The sequence below is a fragment of the Dysidea avara genome, chromosome 3 (assembly GCF_963678975.1).
Source record: "Dysidea avara chromosome 3, odDysAvar1.4, whole genome shotgun sequence".
NCBI lineage: Eukaryota > Metazoa > Porifera > Demospongiae > Dictyoceratida > Dysideidae > Dysidea > Dysidea avara.
In genome coordinates, this window is record NC_089274.1 from 22813663 (window position 1) to 22836994 (window position 23332).

The 23332-nt window shown below is 37.3% G+C and overlaps 1 protein-coding gene and 1 long non-coding RNA gene across 7 annotated transcripts in view; one reads left to right on the forward strand and one right to left on the reverse strand.

Annotated features, from left to right (window-relative positions):
- The window catches only part of LOC136250290 (1-phosphatidylinositol 4,5-bisphosphate phosphodiesterase delta-4-like), a 94923-nt gene that overhangs the window by 48877 nt on the left and 22714 nt on the right, over window positions 1-23332 (reverse strand). The window lies entirely within an intron of this gene.
- LOC136250295 (uncharacterized) lies at window positions 12865-14153 on the forward strand. 2 transcript variants are annotated; one of them, XR_010698490.1, is made up of 5 exons: window positions 12865-12912; window positions 12968-13158; window positions 13660-13750; window positions 13947-14027; window positions 14079-14153. It is a non-coding gene; the product is annotated as an uncharacterized lncRNA (long non-coding RNA). The 2 variants fall into 2 exon arrangements; XR_010698491.1 differs by having other exon boundaries at window positions 12880-12916.

The following is a 23332-nucleotide window of genomic DNA, read 5'->3' on the forward strand; positions in this document are numbered from 1 at the left end:
GGCAAGATGGTGTTCAAAAATTGAAAAGAAACGTGTTGGGGGTGAATAAGGCCAAGTTATGGGCCATTCAGGGCTCAGCACTGGCTAAAATGAAAGGAAATGTACAGCACAGGTCATTGTCCAGCACCACGGAGCTGTACAGTCACACACAGCCATCTCCTGGTTGGCCAGGGCTCCATCAAGACCCCAGACCACTCGTACGGCTCGCCACTGTGCTTTAAAAAAGCAGCCAGCAATAGCAGATCACTTTACTCTGGTCAACTGTGGCAGTGAAACTTGATAGTGCATTCATTAAGGTTTGTGTTTGTGTGAAAAAATCAAACTTCCTGCCTTGTGTGTTAAGAGCGGTTTTCGTAGATCCAGTCACAATTGTAGTTAGTTGTATCAACTTAACTTTTATTCTTGGCTACTTCATATATCAACTGTTTTGGTTGCCAGTTACTTTTATTTGCCTGTTTTACAGCCAAGGTATTCTTGCATGGACTTGGTAAATCTTTAGTCAGTTGTAGTAACATTGATTCTTGGTAGCTCCAGATATCAGCCTTTTTAGTTACCAGTTAATTTCATGGAGTCTTTTCACGGCTGGGCTGTTTTTACATGGGGTTACAGATACTTCAGTGTAGTTTCTTGGACACGCCTTTTTTACAGTAAAGGTGTTTTTTTTTGGGGGGGAGGGGGAGATATCATTAATTTTTGTCAGTTGTATAATTTACAGACTCAATGTTCAAGCCATGGAGGTGTATGATGAATTCTGCCTTGTAGAGGTGTTGCGACCAAACACAAATCTGCTGATAATTGGTGAGCATATGACATACATTCCTATAGTAACTGTTAATATTTATTAAGACAAGGGCCAGTGGAAATTATTGCAATTTACTGGTCAGGCCAAGTAATGGCTACAGTCAGGGTTACCAAAGATGTGTGTAAAGTGTATTTTGCAAAACATGCTTTTCTAAGTGATCTTGGGGAATGCCACCACCTTGAAATAGTAACTCTGAGATTTCATCTGGGATCTGGGAGTATTTTCAAACAAAGATGTAAATATTCACCTATATTTTTGATGACTGTTCTATTAGAGTATTTTATTGTGACTGTTCTATTAGAGTATATCAATCATTTTGTACTTATCAATGAATAAAACCTGCTACGGCCACTGCCATAGTGGCTTTAGTGTCCTGAAGACAACTTATCAACTTGGTTTGCCACTTGTAGAGCAAGATGCTTTGCTGAGGGTTATGACAGAGATCACAAACATCATACTATTATTATTTCACTACATACAAACACACGCTTACAAGCACAAGACATGCATAAAATGTGCAAACACTATACATGCATGTTCACACACATACTGGTTGTACTTGATGTAAACAAGTTAATATCAATCTCTTGAAACGCTCTTGTAGGTGAGCTGGTAGTGCCCTTACTAGGTATTAAAAATTTCTTGCAGAAAAGAAAATTGTGTTTTACATTCTGTTTAGTGCCCATTTATTACACATGTCACTCCATAGTTAAGCCATGAGGATCTACCAACCTGGAATATTGATTTTTTGTACATTCTCTTTAATTCAGTGCCTGCTAGACTGTGTCATCAAATATCTAAGCAAGTGTCTTTGGTGTTGCGACCAATGTTCCAGGTTAGTTACATGTGTGTTAAATTTAAAGTTAAATTCAGTGCCTGCTTGTTCTTTTACAGGTCTCACTTAATCTTGTGTCGTCATGCAGACATCCATGAAATTTGAATATTGTGCAAGCTGTGTGGAACAACCCCAACTCATATACACAGTCACCGGCAAACCATGAACCACATTCAAGCAATCCATTACAAAACTTGAAAGCCGCAACACAAGCTCATACACAGTCACTGGCAAACCATGAACCACATTCCAGCAACTTTTGTTGCACCATGCATGGTATGTGCATAACGATTAATGAAGGCCACAACACAAGCTCAATGGTGCATTAATGAAAATAAATAAGTTCCACTGACTGGCAATTATCATGTGACCTATTTATGGGAAATTTCTTGGAAAGTCCCTGTACAGTAACACTTCCAAATGAAAAGTGAACACACGTGATACGTGATTTATAGGCAGTCCTTGTCTTGAGAGCTTGCTTGAGAGGGAAAGTACGAATAATAAACGTTGTCATAGCGTAACTGGATTTCAATGGAGTTGTGAAGCATACTTTAATTTGAAACTAAAATACGTACACTGCTTAAAGAAGTCAAACAGATATAGAGTCGAGAATACTGATGTACTAGTTCGATCAGCTCGTCGTGGAGGTTCGTACGTAACAAAAAGAGGAGTGAAGGTTCAGTCACAAAAGGAGGATGGCGAAGAAACTAGTATGTAAAGTGCACATTGCCTCACATTGCCGAATTAACTGCGTGTATGCGATATAGATTTCTGCTCTGAATAGTGCAAATCCACTGAGACCAAGCTGAATACTATTGATAGTACCAACTTGAGTAGCAGCAAATACCAGTATTATCTGGCTTGGAATTATCTCATGGATGGATTGTAGCCAAAGTGTACTCGTACAGATGAAATAACTTTCAGTATTGTTACTCTATAGTGCCAATTTAGACATCATCAGAAGTCCTGGAACTGTAGGTGGAAGAAGTAAGCTAATGTACATGATGCTTGTACAAAATAATGCTCATTCACATTGCATACTGGTCTAAATAACTAAATTTATGTACAGTGGAAGTTGTGGAACCTGTCTAATCAGGACACTGTGTAATAAGGTCACTGCCAGGCCAACTTATAAATCTTCAAGTGTGTCATTTGTGTAAAAAGTGACATAGATTTTGGGTGTGTTGTATTTAATGCCCGCCTGTCAGTTTTTACAAGTAATCTGGTCATAGTATGCAGTAGCAGTTGTATGTGGTACCATATATATATATATATATATTTGGTACATACGTACATAAGTTGGGACCAGGTAGGAAGTCATGAATTTCAGGTCACAGAGGAATTGTATTATCTTGTGTGTTCTTTTTATAGTTCTCAATTGTCACTGTAGATGGATCGACTGTAGTGACATCAAGAGTGTAGTGAATTTCCAGGTCGGTTTATGTATGTACTAAGGAAAATGGTTGTTTATCATTTCTGGATCAGGGGTACTGTTATGATGGCACCAAACTAATACCCCTGTCAGTTTACATGTTGTGATTCTAAAGATATTTTCCAGTATCCAGATTTTAAGCATATTGTATTTAATGCCCACATGTTGATGATTGTGTCATCAGATATCCAAGCAAGTGTCTTTGGTGTTGCGACTGATGTTCCAGGTTAGTTACATGTGTGTTTAATTTAGGGTGAAGTTCAGTGCCTACTTGTTCTTTTACAGGTCTCACTTAATCTTGTGCTGTCATGCAGACATCCAAGAAATCATCACTGGTATTAAACTATTTTTAGTAATGTGTCTTGATGTTGATTAAAGCTGTGTTACGTGTTGTAATAGGATTGCTGTATGTTTACCACAAGGAAAGAAAATTTCATGGATTTTGCAGTCATCTTATCCATGAAATTTGAACAATGTGCAAGTTGTGTGGAACAACTCCAACTCATACACAGTCACCGACAAACCACGAACCACATTCCAGCAATCTGTTACAAAACTTGAAAGCCACAACACAGAAGTTCATACACAGTCACCAGCAAACCACATATTCCATTACAATTTTGATGCACCATGGTATGTGCATAACGATTAATGAAAGCCACAACACAAACTCCATGGCGCACACTACATAGAGGTGGTAGGTGGTAAATTTTAGGCCTGCACCTATTATGCCAGCATAATCTTGAGAATAATAGATCACCAATTTCGTGAGAATAATTCCGGAATAATAGGATGGTTACAGGCATAATTTTAGAATTATCGGACAACCACGAGAATCGGTGGAAGTAGGGGTGTGTCTCTTCTTGATTACCTAGAAGAAAGAGTTAAGCTACTACAAATGATATAAAGCTGACAGGAGTGCTGGCTGAAAGGAGCTGAAAAGCCTCTAAAAGATCGATATACTCTAATAGAGCGCTCAAATACTCTAATAGAGCAGTCAGATCATTTCATGTTAACAATCTGCAGCCAGCATCAGGGATTTAACTACATGATTATCTGCAATTCTGTAACTTGTACATCTTATACCAGTGTATCTTCTTCAAATCTTTGAGCATTATTATCTACCTAACTTAGTAGCTATATATAGTAGTTGCAGCATATTATTATTAGAAGTGTACCGATATGGGTTTTTGGCATGTACCGATATCCGATATTGATGCCACCAAAAGAAGCCGATAACCGATAGTCGATCCGATATTTGCATTATAGTTAAAAGTGTACATTTACCTACCCTACGACAACATGTGCATGTATTCATTGCTATACTCTTCCTGTGGTGGTATACAGCCTGGGTTTCTATTGTGCAATCCAGACAAGTAGGCACCCACAAACATTTTTATGTATACTCCCATGAAGCCTTTTATTACAAGGTACTCTATAACTGCTTCATTTGTAAAGACTGTAATAAGCTTTGCAACAACAAACAATAGAATCGTGTGTATTTATATGGCTTCTCGTAGCGTAGCGCTTGTTTCAGAGTGAACAATAAGCCACTGGCACTAAAGAGCCACATGAATAACCAATGCACAATCCGTTTATGTACAAACTATTGTTATTGTATAAATATCGGTAGTGATATCGGTCCTCCTGCTGTTCTGTACTGATACCGATATTGGTAAAAACTAACCATATCGGTGGCCGGTATTATAGCCGATCCGATTATCGGTACACCTCTAATTATTATAATACACTAATAATTAAATACACTTGAATTATTACTGTAGATAGCTATTCTAAGTCTGCTGTAACTATTATGGATAGAAAAATGATGTGTAAGGTTGAATGCTTCATATATGGCTATTAATAATCTGGACAAAACTACTTATAGTAGCATCTTGAAAACTAAGGGACTAGCCACAGATATATACTGTATGAGAATAATTATGGAATAATAGGCTGGATACAAGAATAACAAAAAAAATAATAGGAGAATTTTTTGGGAAATTCTGGAAAGAATAATAGGTAAAATTTTGATCATAATAGGTTCAGGCCTAGTGGTATAATCCTATAGGTTTGTTGCCTTTTGTATACACCTTACCTTTGTGGTTAATCTATTAAAATAGAGAAAATGAAGATTACGTTTAAAACACCTTCCATAGTGACTTTGTTCTTCACACCTACATTTGGCAATTATAAATGCTCTTCACGCCTTGTTTATAAGACATCTGGGATTATAAACGTGCGAATGGGGCATGGCACTAAATGGAATCTAAAAGATTTCTGTTTAAAATGCCATCCCTAGGGAACTTATGGTTCTGCACACTTTCTCAACTTGTTTATCAGACATTACAGTGTGTCCACATCATGTCTTTAAAAGTTATTGTAGGGACTAGCACTGGTACCTGCCCTACGGTGCAGGACTGCTTACAATGTCATGCACTTTACACTAAGTTTAATCATGTAGCTATATCTAGTGACAAAAATTCCTACACAGCATTGGAAACCAAACTACAAAACATCGCTTGTCTATACTTTAACTTAGTTTAATGTAATTATGCTTCAAGGCACATTCAGAAATAACGTTGCACCAATAATGCTCAGAATCAAACTGTAGTATATATATTATTATTATTATTATTTATTATTAGCACTTTACGGTGACCAGCACTGCTTTACAGTGACCAGCACTGAAGGTCTTACAGCAACATCCTATGGTGTTTACCAATACAGGCACAAATAGTGCAAGTAGTACCTGTCCTATTATGTACGCTTATGCTGACTACAAAAGACATGAATTTGTACATACCGTTATAGTACCTGCTTCACAGTGCAGCACTTGCCATACTGTGTGTGTTATGTGCTAAATGTGCAGAGCCATCTCCACATTAACTAAGCAATGGAAACCAAGCATTAAACATCAGTGCCTTTATGTAACTATTTAGCATGTATGGTGATGTCACTTTTAAAATGTATGGTGATGTCACTTTTAAAGAATGTGAGCTTGGTGTAGCTACCTCTATATGCTATACCTTATATTATCCCATCATGTTTACCACAAAGGTATAAACAATAATACAATGTTAGTAATAACTGTCATACAGGCCATACAGGTAATGATACCATTTCAGATTCTACATGACATTTGACTTACTGACTAAAAAAGAAATGAATTTGTACATAACGCATGTAGCATCAGTGTACATTGTCCTACAAGACTGGTATGGTGCAGCAGTTTCATATGTTATGCATTGAAGTAAGGTGATAGATTGTGACTGATACCTGTGCATTCCTTACATGCCATTAGTTACACTATTAATTTCTGTATACTTAAAGTCTTATTAAAGCTTTTAGTGGCCAGCACTGAAGGTATGACAGCAACATGTGCTGCATCCTTTGCATTACCTAACCTAACAAACTGGATATTGAGACTACAATTACTTAACTTAGCTAATAATAAAGTAAAACAAAAAATGGGCCAAAGCACTGAAGCAATTAATGCTAGTCTACATAATGTAGTAAATATCTAGTCATCAACTCAATACCTTCCTCAGTAGAGTAAAAAGCTGCATCGATTGCAAGGACAAAAACACTTGGAAAAAAAGAGATGGTAAGCAGGTGTCCAGTGAGAGAATAATGGTATGGCATATATGTGCAGTACATGTATCAGAAAAAAGGTGTAACCAAAAAGGTTGCCAAAACAGAATTCAAGGTTGTAACAAAAAAGGTTGTTGAAGCAAAAAATAGTTGTAACCAAAAAGGTCAGGTAAAAAGAAAAAAGAGAGACCGTGTTACCACTCGGATTCAATCTAGGGACTGAACACTCCCAACTCGAACACTCTACCAATTTGACCAAATGTGATCTTTGGTTTCCTTGAGCCTATAAGTTGTTTATAAAGGCATGCATGCTTAAGTTGAATGGAATAGGTGTTTACTTGTGGTTTGCATGCAGTTTACAGAAAGAATTCGAGCAAATTTTTGTCTACACCCTTGCACTAATCACGCTGTAAATGACAAACGACGGCAGTTAGAAGCTTCCTTTAAAAGCGAGGTAATTCTTAGATGATGAGCACTTCGTTTGGAAAAAAACAACGCTTCGATACGTGCATCAGCTGGCAAGAAAATCGATGGACACCATTGGAATTGTAGACGGTCAGATGGCTTTTCAGCTTTATATATATAGATTAGAGGTTTGATCAAAGAAAACACATGTATGGGCAAACCAGAATCAGTGCTAGATGGACTGTACAAACACAGCTATGTTGACTGGTATAACGTCATGGTAGGTGTAACATAAGGTAGAGAAATAAAGTGAGAGACGTACTGACCCTACACATAAATAACTCACAGTAGTGGCCATGTGTCTTTTAATTGGGCGTGCACTTCGTAGTTTCTTGGCTGCATGCCTCACTACTGTGAATCTTGATATTACATAATACACAATACATAAAGGTACTTTGTTTGGTAATAATACTACAATAACATGCTATTGAGCATTTTCAACACGTGATATACATTATGTAACTTCAAACAAACTTCGCCTACACATCTGCCATACTATTACACTGGTGAACTGTGTAATAGTTCGTTCAGTATATTGTTTTACAGTATTCTTCTGGCAGTGGAGAGAAGTCACGGTTGCTGTGGAAGAGAGTTGCATCTTTGGCAGTACTTTAGAAGGCTAGGAGATTGATTTATGAACATGAAAGGTCCTGGGACTGAACTGAAAGAAGCCATTCATTATAATAAAATATTGAGGGAATTTCTTGTGTTAAACACCCATTTCTTGGTATCCTGACAAGTCTAGAGTCATCATTCTGTGTGTGTAGTAATAATGAGTGTTACAATGTGGTTCAATGTTCGAGTAAAGGGTAAACTGTTCAAAATTTCCGTATTATATTGTAGTTGTTCAGCAACAACTCGCAACAACTTTTCTGGCCTTCTCTGCACCATCTCTAGTTTGTAAATGTTGTGTTCATGGTATGGAGACCAGACTGTACAGTCACATTCAAGAATGGGAGGAACAAATATATTGTAGCACTAGCATTTAACTGCTAGAGACCAGACATTTTGCTTTGTTATGTTGTAAAACTTTGCAGTGATTACGTTGATATGCTGTGTCCATTTTAGGTTGCTGTCCAGCAATATCAACACCCAGGTAAGAACTTCTGCACACCATGACCTGCATGCAAACTCAGGTGTCATGATCATCTTCAGAATTATATAGTAGTAGACTAGATAGCAGATGTCCAGAAAATCTATGTATTTTTATTTTTATTGTTAACAACAGATGGACCAGTCCACGCATTTATAGCGCTAGTTTGTAAGTTTTGTTGTTTTGTTATAGAAAAACAGCCATGCATTGGAACAATTCAAAATATCAGTGGATTTTATCTTCTAACTATGCAGGGGTGATTATAATTATTTTTAAATGATCTGACATTTGTCAGACCATTGTAGGTTTTGATCTGACATTTTACATAATGACCTGACATGATAATCAATGTATGGTCTTTTTACAGGTGTGAACAGCAAGGACTGATTTGGGGATACAATATGTAGTACGTGAAACACTCCAAGAATGCAAGGTGTTGGGCATGCCTCCTCCCCCCAGAACTTTTGAAAAAATTGGTGCCCAAAACTATTATTTTAATAAAATTATAGTGATCATTAATTGAAACCTGTCTAATAAGGTCAAACATATAAGCAGGAAACCTTCTTAAATTGACGTACAATAATAATAATCCTTAATAGGTATACTTGTCAAAATACTGCCCGTTATAAGGTTTAAGAAGCCTGATTAGACAGAATTCACAATAGCGATTGAAACAAACTTTATAAACATACAATGCTGCTGTGAGTGTTTCATAAAATTTTTAATGTTACAATAACAGAAAGTAATAAGCATGGTTGAAACAGTTTACAATATTTCACAATATCTATAGACTGTCTGTGTAGTTCAGCTTGAGTCTTCACTCTCTTCTGAATCTGAATTAGTAGAAGTATCAGAAACAATTTCATCATCACTATTGAAATCAAACCAGGCATCCCACAATGTCAACAGTTCAGAATTGTCAGTATCTTTGTCACTTTCACTGCCATTATCAGTTAGCGCTTTATAACACTTGAGGTCTGTTTAGGTTTTCTTTTCTTGTAGCATTTTCGAGGTTTCTGCTGAACATGCCTCAAGCAATCTTTCCATCATAACTCAACGGCTGCATCAGCAGAAAATTTGCTGAAAAGGTGGACCCTCTACTTTCAATTCTAGCAAATCCTCTAATGTAGAAGTATTCAGACTGGTTCTTTTTCTGTTTTAGCACTGAGAAAATTCTTTCTACTTTGGCAGTAGAAAATGGCAAACTAAAAAGTAACTGACATATCTGCAATAAATTAGGCCACTGAGCTGTATCTGGTGCAGTGTGCAGCCTGTACCAAACATTCTTATAGTTGTCTTTTTCAATGTTTAAATACTTCCTCAAATATAACACAGCATATTCTATTTTACCTAAAATGCAACAGAGCTTCACATTCTTCTTGGCTTCTAATGTCGCTCGGAAATACTCAACAATCATTCCAATGCTTGATTTAATTTCATCCAAACTTTTGTCATCCTCTTCACTACCTGAACTATGCCGAGATGTCCAGTTTTGTGTATCCAGCAATATCAAAATTGCTCTAAGCAGTGCAAGGTTGGACCATTCCAAACGTATTTGTAACTTTTCATCTAAACGGTTCAAATCTGCCACAACTTGTTCTTTGCAAGCTTTCTTAATAGATTCACTGTAACTTTTTAAACATACTCCTTAGTACATATATTTACCATCTTCATCAGGGTCTTCAGCAATTTTACTGCAGGTAACTCTTACGGTTGGCCATTGGAAAGGATCAAGTGAGCTGAACTTCTTAAGAGATTTATGTAACTTAAGAATGCCACGGATTCCTTTGACTATATCAAGGTTGTTGTCTTGGAGACTAAGGCTAAGTAGTGATGGTGACTGTAGGATGTCAATATACATGGCACACCCCATGATTATTCGACTATTTCTCCATTTGAAAACATAGCCTTTTAACTTCTGGCGGTCTACACTCTTGATGGTTTTATCCTGACTTAATGATACCAGGTAATTAAGGTAAGCGCCAAACCAGTCTGGGACATGTTGCAATGCGTTTCATTTATGTGATATCCAGCGGCTCCCCTGAGCTCTGACAGGTAAGTTCCCACCTTCAGAAAACTCATACACTTCTTTTAGGTCATCTACAATATCTGCAAGTTCACGGCATTTCTATGGTGATTTCTCGTAGAGATAGTAGAGTCTGAGCAACATTTCGTCAATGTCATTAAATAAGTGACTGCACAGAGAATCTTTACATGCTAATTCGAGACAGTGTGCAAAACACCACGACCAGAATAGCCATGGAAGACTACATTGGAGTATACCCCTCATACCGTTTTGATCCGATATATTGACTGACACTCCATCAGTGCCAACACCAACAAGCACTGGTTTACCTTCAACTTTAAGAACTTCTTCGCTATCTAAAATATCACTCACACCCATTACTTATAGCCCCTTAGTGACACATTCCACTAAACCATTGGCATCAGCTTTCTTTGGCTCAACTATTTTTAAAAATCTGAAGCATGATGTAATTTCCTCAGAATCATTATCTACAAGGCAATACTGGACAACTATCACTTCGTTCTCAACTTTTCCTTTATCTACAGAGCCATTCATTAAAATGCTAAAAACTTACTGTTTGAAAACGTGTGCTGAAATTCTTGCTGCTGGGACTCTGCTATGTAGTGTAAAAAGTTCTGTGCTGATTCCCTAGTTTTATAGGAGAACCCAAGAGGGACTTCATAGCGCTCCAGAAGCTTGTGGATTACAGGATACTTCGTAAATGGTAAGTTCTCTTTGGCTAAAACATACGTTATGTCAAATTTCTTCTTCAATTTATCTTTTACTACTGGATCCAGAGTAGATTGAAGGCTGTGAGCAATGGGGGCATATACGCAGCTACTGGTAATTTTGCACTTCATGCTCTTTCTTCGCGTAACCGTGCCATGGCTGTCTTGTGCTGGTCGCTCGATGCATGGTCTATTATGTTGCTGGTTTTTTGGTTCATGGAACCATCGATCCACGCCCTTGAGAAGTTCTTTAAGCTTTCAAGTCGGCTTTCATACTGTTTACACACTGCACACCAGAGAGTTGACACAAGGGTTTTATCAGTAGAATCCATAGAGCAGCAAAGCCATGACATTGCTCAATAATCCCATTCGTATACTCTCTTCCACTTATCAAATGTAGTCTTAGACACTTGCCATTTCACTTTCTTGCTTGAAGTTCCACCTGCATGAGGCCTTTTAGTCACCATTATTATACTAAACCGAATTACAAAATTACGCATAAGAAAAATTTTTTTGTTTGGATTTTTGTCTGGTCAACTTCAATAATCACTGTGAAAAAAGAGGAATATAAGATGGTATATCTAATGGCCTAAACTATACAAATAATCTCAGTATAGTCTTGCATTATACTAACTATCTTATACTTTAGTATAAACTCCATTTTATTATTATGGAAAACAGATTATACTTTAGTTTAATACACATTCTTTTGCTATGGCTTTGTTTACTCAACTAAATGTGATAACTCTGACTTTTTAGCTTCACCATCTCATTATTCATGGACTTTTGTTTATACAGACAGCATGTGACTCAAGATTTTTTTACTGTATCAAACAAAGTCATGATGATTCTATAATAAGTACACTTCTGTTAATCACTATAGCTCAGTAGCTTTGTTGTGATAGCTAATTTCATACGCACACATTTTCATATGGCAAAGTATATTATACCAGAAAAATTAATTATTCAATCAATTCTTTCTAAGAGTCATACAAATCCAGATTTTCTTGCACAGTTAGCACATCTGTAAAAGTTGGTAGTAATGCTTGTCTAAAATTGAAGGAGTCAGTGGTGTGCGCATGCGTAGCAGATGCAATTAAGTCGCCATTTTTGTCGCTATTGTTGTATCAGAGCCTGAGAGGTTATAAATGTGAGACGGTGTATCTTGCGGAGAGAGTGTGTGCGATTGGCGCCATCATCCAATGACCCATGCTCCGCACGATGATAATTATGGACATCCCAGGACTGGGCAGAGTTTGCCTCTCTGCCCACTGTTTAAGTGTTTATTTTATATTATTATCATTGTCAAACTTTAAAAGTTATGGACCACAACTGTGGCATCCCTGCTGGCTGTAGTAGTGAAGTGGCGGCGTGGTGGCCCAATTCCTACGATGGCAGTGATCAAAAGCAGCTCTAGATGAGTAAGTATTAGACTAAAATGATAGCTTGTACGATAGGTTTAGCCGTATTAAATTGCTTATTGTGTATTGTATGACAATGGTCTGCAAATGATTCAACTTCGGTCACAGTGTTGCTGTGTACGTATTACATATTTTATAACCTGTTATCTCAGCTTATGGCAGATGATGAGTGGATACAGTTCATCAGCCATCAATGGTAAGAGTATGCATGGTCTGCTCTTATGATTTTGTATATTATCTCTTCGGAGGTACAGTTTCTTGTCGGACCTCTTAGTTCTACAGGTTGTTAGTGTACAAAATCTGCATTGTTAGTTTCCTTCAATGGTAGGTGCTTCCTTTAAAGAATCTGGTAGTGACCATATGTGGACAGTTTTGTTCTTTTTCACGGAGTTCAACCTCATCTTCTAATTACTAACAGCTGTAAGTGCATTAAGCCTGATTGTGTTTTTATTCATTTTCTTTTCAATAGGGTAGGAATTACAGAGTTCTAGTAGATTCTTCTTATTGCTAACAACTGTAAGTAAGTACACTAAGAGTGTCCAGTATACAATTTATATTTACCTTCGTTTAGGTTTGTGGAAACTGGTCTCATTTCTTCTGGGAACCGGTCTCATTTCTTCATGTTTTCCACTACTTTTTATCAACAACTGATGGCTGCTACCTCATGTACATCTGGCACTGTAAATGTGTTGAGTGCTTTCAAGAACCTGTTTCATCTTTTTTGTCCTTATTTCACTGACCATGCTCGTATTGCTAACAAAAGTAAGTCCACTGAGAGTATGCAAATTATATTATATTTAGTCTTGTTTCAATTGTACTTAGTGATTACAAGATTCTTGGACTTGGTTATCAGTGTATCAGATGTTTCTTGTGAGCTTACGTAACAGACATAAAAATGGCCACGTGGTAGTATTTTTGTGAGTTTTGGGTATGGGCGAGTGTCAGACGAAGATTTTTGAACGGTTATATCTCATGATCAGCCAAGTGCGAATATGTCAAACTCTAACTAGCAGGTATGCTTATACATTGGCCAAAAGAATAGGGATTTAACATAAATCAATGCTTGAATGTACTTATTTTAACACTTTATAACGATACCTGCTAGTTACAGCTTGATATCATTGTTCTTGGTTGAGATATGACCGTTCAAAAATCTTTATCTGATATTAACCCAACAAAATCACATACTAAGTGGCCGTTTTATGTGTGGTTAGACTCACTGATAACAACTGCAGAATATGAATTATGTTTGCCTCCATTTAGGGTTGTGAGACCTGGTCTTATCACACTTGTCTTAGTTCCATGGATTGTCAGTCTCAGACTCGGTCTCAGTTTTACAAGATTGTTACAAACTGTAAGTACAATGATTGTTCAGTATACGCATTATATTTACCATCTTTAATAGAGCTGTGGGACCTAGCCGCCGTTCTACATGGTAACACTAGGTTTCCAGACAAGGTCTAGGTTTTATATGTGAGATTCTTATTGTTACAAACCGTATGTCCAACGATTGTCCAGAATACACAATATATTTACCATCTTTGTATTAGAGCTGTGGGACAGTTCTACCAGACGACTAACAGATTGTCACAGAGTTCTACATGGTGATGAACATGGTGATAATAATACAGGTAATTAGTAATGGAACTTGTGAATTGTATTTACTGTCTTACCTGCTACAGTTGGATAAAGACTGATAAATGACGAAATTGAGTTGATACTATCATGGCCGGCCAAGGACACATTGATTTTACTAGTTGTACCTATTGTGGTTATAACATATTTACAGAATTAAATTAATTACAAATATAATTATAGAAATTATTTAATTAAGGTAGCCACAGATTATGGGAAAGTAAAAAAGTACAGTAGTATAGTAGCCAATATATGGTTGAAATAGGCTTAGTATAGTCTGATAATACACCGCACTATATATACTAGTGATTTAACCTCTAATATATGACTGTGTTAAATGTATTCAATAAGTTTGTTATAGTAAAGTCCTATTTAATAATATATGCTGTACTATTTTATTCTAATACTAACATAATAAGACTGTTATAGACCTTATTATTCTGAGCTTTTTTCACAGTGAATGGACGACCAATTCAAAATTTGACCGGATTTTAGCCAATGGCTGACTGCTATAATCACCCCTGCTATGATGACCAGCTATGGCTTAATGATTGTTATCCTTGGACTCCACTGTAAACCAGAACCAGTGTCTGCAATTTAAGTACACACATCGGGCATCGTTGATCTATATATATTAAAAGTTGTCATGTCTGTCCATGCACTACATGAATGTAGTACAACTTCTGAAGTTAACCACATCTACGTAAGCCACAGTTATGACAATCATGTCAGAAAGGTTTACTGTACTTACCACCACTTCACAGTTGTGAAGTGGATTACCCAAAATTATAATTTTAATTTCATGAAGTTCTTGCATTTGGTGTATGATTATTGTAATCGTGTCTTACATGTTTGGTTTTATAAGTTTGTGTATTGCATTTGTATATGTCTGAGCAGCACAGACGATTAGTACAGTGACCTGTCTATTATCTGAACCCAGAGTGTGTTCAGATAGTTGATTTGAAGCTCATTCATTTCTGTGTACAACTGTTCAGTTACTCTAATAGAATACACACTATTTACCAACAAAACAATAATTTCTACAGTTCGGATAAAACCATATAATAGAAGGACCACTGTAATAAGTCATCAAACATAAAGACAACTTTAACATATTCAGTCTCAACACCTCAGTAGTAATAAGTAAAAGTACAGCATTGATTGCAAGATCTGTGAAAGACACCTACCAGAGTCTTAACTTCAGCAACCTCAATTGCGATATGTGTACTGAGTATTTCTAGGTGATAGCTGGCTACATATACAATGGACTAAAGAATCATAGAACATCATTGCTAAGCATTTTATATCATGGAACAATCAGTCATAAAATTTACAAAGATCAAACAGAGCTCATATCTCACTAAAATCTGAGCCTGAACCACTAAAATCTGAGCCTGATCCACTCACACTGTAGCTACAGTGAGTCTGCTGAGTTTAATCCCACACAGTACTCTGGCGAGTAACCAATACCTTTCATGTGCAAGTAACAACAGCATACAGAGTAACGAAACATGTCCGGAGTAGCCTTTAAATAAGAAATTCCCTGTTGAATGGCTCTATTATTAGTCTGCCCCTTTGTGCAGTTATTAATCAACCTTCTAAAAAATTGCCAGAGATGTACTTCTCTTCCATGTCTAGCATGAGTTCTCTTCACTGCTAGAAGAGTACTTAGTGTAAACACAATACACTGGGAAAACTAGTACACGGTTCACCAATATGGTAGACGCATAAGCGAAACTTGAAATTACGTAATGAAGACCACGTGTTGAAAATGTTCTACAGTTAAGTAGTTATGTAATATAATAATAGTAGTTATGTAAGTAGTTATGTAATATATAATCTAATCCAAAACAGCCAAGCTGTAAAAAAAGTGTGCGGCCCTCAGAAAGGCTATGGTGAAAAAAGATGTGAAATCCAAGGTGGCGGCCAAGAAATGGCTGTGATGGTAGGTTAATGGTAAAAATTTTAATAACGACAATTCAGGTGAATTTCTGTGCCGCTTCACAAAATTTACCTGAATTGTCATTATTAAAATTTTTACCATTAACCTACCATCACAGCCATTTCTTGGCCGCCACCTTAGATTTCACATCTTTTTTCACCATAGCCTTTCTGAGGGCCGCACACTTTTTTTACAGCTTGGCTGTTTTGGATTAGATTTCATTTCTTTTTGTATTTGTATACTGCAAAGCCGGCCTATGGCTGGCTTTGGGGCTTTTTTAACCCATGTGTTTTTTTCTTTAACACAGGAAGAAGAAAAGAACTTAAAGAAGAATTTTAGTACTTCAATTATTTTTGATTTTATTAGTAATTATACAAATTATATACATATATTTATTACATGCCCATTATTCCCCACAGGATTTTTTTTGCAGCTGATCTCTCTACTGGGTGACTTGAAATGTAGCTGAACTATATACAGGATGGTTTCTTTGTAGCTGAACTCTCTACAAGGTAACCTCTTCTAGCTGATCTCTCTACAGGGTATATTGTTTCTAGCTGAACTCTCTACAGGTGATTTGTTTGCAGCTAAACTCTCTACATGGTAGTGTCTTCGTAGCCGAACTCTCTACATGATGGTTTCTTTGTAGCTGAACTCTCTATAAGGTGACTTCGTCTAGCTGAACTCTCTACAGGGTGATTTGTTTGCAGCTGAACTCTCTACATGATGGTTTCTTTGTAACTGAACACTCTACAAGGTGTTTTCTTCTAGCTGATCTTTCTACAGGGTGAATTGTTGTAGCTGAACTATCTACAAGGTAACTTCTTCTAGCTGATCTCTATACAGGGTGATTTGTTTGTAGTTGAATTCTGTACAGGTGGTTTCTTTGTAGCTGAACTCTGTACATGATGGTTTCTTTGTAGCTAAACTCTTTACAAGGTGACTTCTTCTAGCTGAACTCTCTACGGGGTAATTTCTTTGTAGCTGAACTCTCTATACGATGGTTTCTTTGTAACTGAACTCTCTACAAGGTAACTTCTTCTAGCTGATCTTTCTACTGGGTGATTTGTTTGCAGCTGAACTCTCTACATGGTGGTTTCTTTGTTGCTGAACTCTCTACAAGGTGAATTCTTCTACCTGATCTCTCTACAGGGTGATTTGTTTGTAACTGAACTCTGTACAAGTGCGTTTTTGTGGGTGATCTCACTGCAGGTTGATTTGTTTGTAGCTGAACTCACTAAAGGGTGATTTTGCTTGTAGCTGAACTCCTTGCATTGTATCTAGTTTCTAGCTGATCTCTCTACAGGGTGATTTGTTTGTAGCTGATCTCTCTACAAGTTGATTTGTGTGTAGCTGATCTCTCTGCAGGTTGATTAATTTGCAGCCGATCTCTCTACAAGGTAATTTGTTTGTAGCTGAACTGTCTATAAAGTGATTTATTTGTAGCTGATCTCTCTGCAGGTTGATTTGTTTTAGCTGAACTCTCTACAGGGTGATATACTTGTAGCTGAACTCCTTACATTGTGTCTAGTTTCTAGCTGATCTCTCTACAGGGTGATTTGTTTGTAGCTGATCTCTCTACAAGTTGATTCATGTGTAGCTGATCTTTCAACTGGTTGATTTGTTTGTAGCCGATCTCTCTACAGGGTAATTTGTTTGTAGCTGAACTCTGTACAAGGTGCTTTTTTGTAGGTGATCTCACTGCAGGTTGATTTGTTTGTAGCTGAACTTACTAAAGGGTGATTTGCTTGTAGCTGAACTCCTTACATTGTGTCCAGTTTCTAGCTGATCTCTCTACAGGGTGATTTGTTTGTAGCTGAACTCTCTATAAGGTGATTTGTTTGCAGCTGAACTCTCTACATGGTGGTTTCTTTGTTGCTGAACTCTCTACAGGGTGTTTTGCTTGTAGCTGAACTCTCTGCAGGGTGATTTGTTTCTAGCTTATCTCTCTACAGGTTGATTTGTGTGTAACTGATCTCTCTACAAGCTGATTTGTTTGTAGCTGAATTCTCTGCAAAGTGTTTTGTTTGTAGCTGACCTCTCTTCAGGGTGATTGCTTATAGTTGATCTCTCTACAGGGTGATTTTTTTGTAGCTGACCTCTCTTCAGGGTGATTTGTTTCTAGCTGATCTCTCTACAGGGTGATTTTTTATAGCTGACCTCTCTTCAGGGTGATTTGTTTCTAGCTGATTGCTCTGCAGGTTGATTTGCTTGTAGATGAACTCTCTACAGGGTAACTTGCTTGTAGCTGAACTCCTTACTTTGTATCTAGTTTGTAGCTGATCTCTCTACAGGGTGATTTGTTTGTAGCTGATCTCTATACAAGTTGATTGTGTGTAGCTGATCTCTCTGCAGGGTGATTTGTTTGTAGCCGATCTCTGTACAAGGTAATTTGTTTGTAGCTGAACTATCTATAAGGTGATTTGTATGTAGCTAATCTCTCTGCAGATTGATTTGTTTTAGCTGAACTCTGATTTGTTTTTAGCTTATCTCTGTACAGGTTGATTTGTGTGTAACTGATCTCTCTACAAGCTGATTTGTTTGTAGCTGATCACGTTGCAGGTTGATTTGTTTCTAGATGATCTCTCTACAGGTTGATTTGTTTGTTGCTGATCGCTCTAAAGGTTGATTTGTTTGTAGCTGAACTCTCTGCAAAATGTTTTGTTTGCAGTTGATCTCTCTACAAGGTGATTTTTTGTAGCTGACCTCTCTTCAGGGTGATTTGTTTCTAGCTGATATCTCTACAGGGTAATTTTTTGTAGCTGACCTCTCTTCAGGGTGATTTGTTTCTAGCTAATCGCTCTACAGGTTGGTTTGTTTGTAGCTGAACTCTCTACACGGTGATTTGCTTGTAGCTGAACTCCTTACATTGTGTCTAGTTTCTAGCTGATCTCTCTACAGGGTGATTTGTTTGTAGCTGATCTCTCTACAAGTTGAATTGTGTGTAGCTGATCTCTCTGCAGGTTGATTTGTTTGTAGCCGATCTCTCTACAAGGTAATTTATTTGTAGCTGAACTGTCTAAAAGGTGATTTGTTTGTAGCTGATCTCTCTGCAGGTTGATTTGTTTTAGCTGAACTCTCTACAGGGTGATTTATTTGTAGCTGAACTCCTTACATTGTGTGTAGTTTCTAGCTGATCTCTCTACAGGGTGATTTGTTTGTAATTGATCTCTCTACAAGTTGATTTGTGTGTAGCTGATCTCTCTGCAGGTTGATTTGTTTGTAGCCGATCTCTCTATAGGGTAATTTGTTTGTAGCTGAACTCTCTATAAGGTAATTTGTTTGTAGTTGATCTCTCTGCAGGTTGATTTGTTTTAGCTGAACTCTCTACAGGCTGATTTGTTTGTAGCCGATCTCTCTACAGGGCAATTTGTTTGTAGCTGAACTCTCTACAAGTTGATTTGTGTGTAGCTGATCTCTCTGCAGGTTGATTTGTTTGTAGCCGATCTCTCTACAGGGCAATTTGTTTGTAGCTGATCTCTCTACAGGGTGATTTATCTGTAGCTGACCTCTCTTCAGGGTGATTTGTTTCTAGCTGATCTCTCTACAGGGTGATTTTTTGTAGCTGACCTCTCTTCAGGGTGATTTGTTTCTAGCTGATTGCTCTGCAGGTTGATTTGCTTGTAGATGAACTCTCTACAGGGTAACTTGCTTGTAGCTGAACTCCTTACTTTGTGTCTAGTTTGTAGCTGATCTCTCTACAGGGTAATTTGTTTGTAGCTGAACTCCTTACATTGTGTGTAGCTTCTAGCTGATCTCTCTACAGGGTGATTTGTTTGTAGCTGATCTCTATACAAGTTGATTGTGTGTAGCTGATCTCTCTGCAGGGTGATTTGTTTGTAGCCGATCTCTGTACAAGGTAATTTGTTTGTAGCTGAACTATCTATAAGGTGATTTGTATGTAGCTAATCTCTCTGCAGATTGATTTGTTTTAGCTGAACTCTGATTTGTTTTTAGCTTATCTCTGTACAGGTTGATTTGTGTGTGACTGATCTCTCTACAAGCTGATTTGTTTGTAGCTGATCACTCTGCAGGTTGATTTGTTCCTAGATGATCTCTCTGCAGGTTGATTTGTTTGTTGCTGATCGCTCTAAAGGTTGATTTGTTTGTAGCTGAACTCTCTGCAAAATGTTTTGTTTGTAGTTGATCTCTCTACAAGGTGATTTTTTGTAGCTGACCTCTCTTCAGGGTGATTTGTTTCTAGCTGATATCTCTACAGGGTGATTTTTGTAGCTGACCTCTCTTCAGGGTGATTTGTTTCTAGCTGATCGCTCTACAGGTTGGTTTGTTTGTAGCTGAACTCTCTACACGGTGATTTGCTTGTAGCTGAACTCCTTACATTGTGTCTAGTTTCTAGCTGATCTCTCTACAGGGTGATTTGTTTGTAGCTGATCTCTCTACAAGTTGAATTGTGTGTAGCTGATCTCTCTGCAGGTTGATTTGTTTGTAGCCGATCTCTCTACAAGGTAATTTATTTGTAGCTGAACTGTCTAAAAGGTGATTTATTTGTAGCTGATCTCTCTGCAGGTTGATTTGTTTTAGCTGAACTCTCTACAGGGTGATTTATTTGTACTGAACTCCTTACATTGTGTCTAGTTTCTAGCTGATCTCTCTACAGGGTGATTTGTTTGTAGCTGATCTCTCTACAAGTTGATTTGTGTGTGTATATAGCTGATCTCTCTGCAGGTTGATTTGTTTGTAGCCGATCTCTCTACAGGTAATCTGTTTGTAGCTGAACTCTCTATAAGGTGATTTGTTTGTAGTTGATCTCTCTGCAGGTTGATTTGTTTTAGCTGAACTCTCTACAGGGTGATTGCTTGTAGCTGAACTCCTTACATTGTGTCTAGTTTCTAGCTGATGTCTCTACAGGGTGATTTTTTGTAGCTGAACTCTCTTCAGGGTGATTTGTTTCTAGCTGATCTCTCTACAGGTAGATTTGTGTTGATTTGTTCATTGCTGATCGCTCTAAAGGTTGATTTGTTGCAGTTGAACACCCTGCAAAGTGTTTTGTTTGTAGCTGATCACTCTATTAAAAGGGTAATTTGTTTGTAGCTGAACTCTCTCCACAGTGACTTGTGTGTAGCTGAATTCTGTGTAACTGAATTCTCTAGAGAGTGACTTAATTGTAGCTGAATTCTCTACACAGTGCATGACTTGTTTATAGCTGAACTTTCTTCAGTGTGACTTGTAATGTTCTGAATCTCTATAGTGATATATTTGCTTAACTCTCCACATGGTGACTGTCTTCTTGCTGAACTGTCTATAAGATTAACTGTTTGCAGCTGAACTCCCTACAGAATAACTTGTGATGTAATAAAATTCTATAATGGAGTAAATAAATTAGCCGAATGCTCTATTAGGGTGACTGTTCTATTAGAGTATCTCGATCTCGCATTTGCTACACGGAGTTGGCTTTCGAATCATAACTCAGTGGTTTGTAATCCGATTCTTCTGTACTACTGCAAGGACTTTCTATGAAGATTATTCCAGCTATACACCGATTTTCAGCTCATTGCTCTAAGCGGTTTGCCTAGTAGGCGTGAAAACTAATACTTTTTTATTCATAAAAATCGATCGCGTAATTGTGACACAGGTTGGGTTTTGTGTCATATCTCCGTGGTCTTTATCTCGATTCCTTTCAAACCACCAAAAGGCACTCCTACGATGGTTACTCCATCTACATAGCAATTTTCAACTCATTCCATGAAGCGGTTTACCCTGTAGGCGTGACAACAAATCGATCTTGTTTTACGCGAATAATCGGTCATAACTCCTGAACCATTCATCGGATTTGTACCAAATTTGATGCTAGGATTCGCCTTTAGACTCCCTTTCTGTGTGCCAAATTTCAAGGCGATCAGAGTACGCGTTTGCTTGTTATAGCAATTTTTGCAAGTGTGCGAAAAGACGAAGAAGAAAAAAAAAACGAAACTTTGGCAGCTCGTATCTCGGAAATGGCTGGAGCGATTTCCTTCACATTTGGAATGTAGACTCCCTTGGCTGGCGGGCAACTGTGTAGCAAATTTGGTTCCAATCCGATAAGTGATCACCGAGATACAAAGGTGTGAAAATGACGTTTTCGTACTTCCTGTCAATATACTCACGGTGTGGCGCGCCGGCTTCTTGGGCCGCACGACACACTACCGTGCGTCTTGATAATAGTAATATAGTTAAGTAACTTTGTTACATAATAATGTTACAATAATGTACTAATTAAGTAACTCGGTTTAGGTAATAATATTACAGTAATGTGCTAGTTAAGTAACACATTAGTACTTTGTTAGGTAATAATAATACAGTAATGAGTAGTAATGTGCTAATTTAGTAATGCATTAATTATGTAAACTAACTATCCGTTAGATATTACTAGCATAAGAAATGTTATGCATTGTATTACTGCATTAAGTAATAATATTACATAACGCATTACAAAAGTAACACCGTATGCCCAACACAGCCTGCAGAATTCAGCTACAAAAAACCACCCAGTAGAGCGTTCAACTACAAACAAGTCCCCCTGTAGAGAGTTCACCTACAAACAAACACCCTGTGGAACATTCAGCCATAAGCAAGTCACCTTGTAGATAGTTCAGCTACAAGTCATTCTGAAGAGAGTTCAGCTACATTGAAAGTCACTCTGTAGCAAGTTCAGCTTCAACCTTGTAGAGATTTCTGCTTCTACCTGTATAGGAGAGAGGACATGTGATAATTTTCATACAGTATTATTTTTTGTTAAAAAATGCATTATTATAAAAATATCCAGAGAATTCAGCTCTTGTATGTTCCTCCTCTCTGTAGTAAAGAAAAAAGTAAACTGCAAAGCTGGCCACAGGCCGGCTTTGGAATATACAAATGCGAAAAGAAATCATATCTATACAAAAACAGCCAAGCTGTGAAAAAAGAGTGTAGCCCCCAAAAAGCCAGGGTGAAAAAAAGATGTTAAATCAAAGGTGGCTGTTAATATACAACTGTGATAGTAGGTTAATGGCAAAAATTTTAATAACGACAATTCAGGTGAAGTTGGTGCCGAATCCTAGAGAAGGTAACACAAATTCATCTGAATTGTCATATTGAAAATTTTTCCATTAACCTATCGTCACAGTCATTTATTGGCTGCCACCTTTGATTTCACATCTTTTTTTACCCTGGCTTTTTTTGGGAGCTGCACCCATTAATTAATTTTGCTGATTTATTATCTGTGCTTGTATATACTCTTTGTAAGAGGTTTTGCACAGTAAACAATAATAATAATAATTATTATTATTTACAGCTTGGCTTTTTTTGTATAGACAGAACAAGCCCTACTTAATAGGACGGGAAAACCTGTATCTTTATAATGAAAACCATTTAATTTTAATA